The sequence below is a fragment of the Propithecus coquereli genome, unplaced genomic scaffold (genome assembly GCF_000956105.1).
Source record: "Propithecus coquereli isolate 6110/MARCELLA unplaced genomic scaffold, Pcoq_1.0 Scaffold152, whole genome shotgun sequence".
NCBI classification, from domain to species: Eukaryota; Metazoa; Chordata; class Mammalia; order Primates; family Indriidae; genus Propithecus; species Propithecus coquereli.
The window spans coordinates 2,267,321-2,269,081 of record NW_012139636.1 but is presented as its reverse complement, the minus strand read 5'-3'; positions in this window follow the sequence as shown (position 1 = coordinate 2,269,081).

Below are 1,761 nucleotides of genomic sequence, written 5' to 3'. Positions count from 1 at the left end.
CTTGCACAGCTATCTTCAGGTCTAAAAGTGCTTACTGAACACCTTCTGCAGCTACGGAATAGTGAACATTAACTCTAAGCCAAGGGACTCACATGCACAAATCATACCACACGTAAAACCTGTCTAACAGTACCTCATCTCCTCCTCGTCCCCCCTTGATCCCCAGGCTTCAGCCACTCTAGTCTCTTGGCTGCTCCTCACACGAGACCAGCCACGCCTGCCGTTGGCACCAGTTGTGCAGTCTGCCCAGATTGTTCTTCCCACCATTCAGGTCTGAGCTCAGATATCACCAGTTCAGCAAGGTCTTCTCTGATCTCCCTGGTTAGAGAATCATTATCCCATTTTTTTCTTCATAATTATTTTTATGTATGTATTTACAAGTTTACTGTCTTAGAACAGAGGTAATCACACTATGACCCACAGGCCAGCCACCTATTTTTGTTAATAAAATTTTATTGGAACACAGCCACAGCCATTCATTTACCTACTGTCTATGGCTGCTCTCTCACTAAGCAGAGTTGAGTAGTTGCAACAGACCCTAAAGATAGTGAATACTTAGAACATATGCTCTAAGAGAGCAGGAATCTTGTCTCTCTTGTCCCTAGCAATTAAGAAAGTGTATATAGTAGGGGCTTAATAAAAGAATGAAATGTATTTAACCCCAAAAACAACCTCATAGAAGCTGTCTCCATTTTACAGATAAGGAAACAGACAAAGAGGTGAAATGACTTGCTGGAAGTCTATGTGTCAGCGAGGAAATATGAATGCCAGTTTGGTTCCAAACACTCCTACTCCTAAGAATATGAACTTGATTCATTCAGTGCTTACCACATATCAGGTACTGTACCAAACTTTCATATATGTTCTCTCACTGAATCTTCATAAGAAGGTGTGTCTTCCTGATGCTATGGATGGGAAAACTGAAGCTGAGCAATATAAAATACTTGCAAGTGGAACATCACAAAGTCTGTTGTTCTAACCACCATGCAACAGAGCTGACACGTGCTGAGAAGAATTCAACAAATGGCCAATGTTAAAACGATGAAATCCTCAATTAGCTGTAATTTGGAATATGTACAACACAGAAGATGTTGTTTTAATTTTTTTTTTCATTTGTGTGAAAACATCTATATGGCAAGTGCTGTTTAATGCACTGGGAATTTAGTCTGAACAAGAAAGCCAAGGTTCCAGCCCTTAGGGAGCTCACATTCCAGTAGAAGGAGACACACACACACACACACACACATATACACTAAACGAAAGCTAAGGGGTAAGTGGCTTGTCGAGAATTACAACAGGTTGATGTGACAATGGGTGCTGAGAGACCACTTTAGATTGGCTTGCTGGAGAAAGACTCAACTCTCGGAGCATGTGGCGTAAAGCTGAGATGCAAGAGAGGAGCAGAACACTCAAAACTGATGGAACAGGAAATAATGGGGGTGCGGTGGAGTGGGTATGAGCCAGCAAAATCCCTATCCAACCTAGTGGCAAGACAAGAGCCAATTCTGAAAGTAATAAATCACACTGTGTTAAAGGCATACCAGAAGAAACAGCTAAAACAGTGAAGAGTGGCTGTGTCAGACATATAGAACACAGAGTTGGGTGAGGAGGAAGGAACAAGAGGTGAGGCAGGAGGCAGCCGTTTTCAATAGCCCTTTTGAGGCAAAGTATCTTTAAAAAGTTAAGGAAATGTATTTTTTAAATCTCATTCACAATTTCAAAGAATTCATGAAGTTACTAAAAACAAGCCTAACCAGAAAC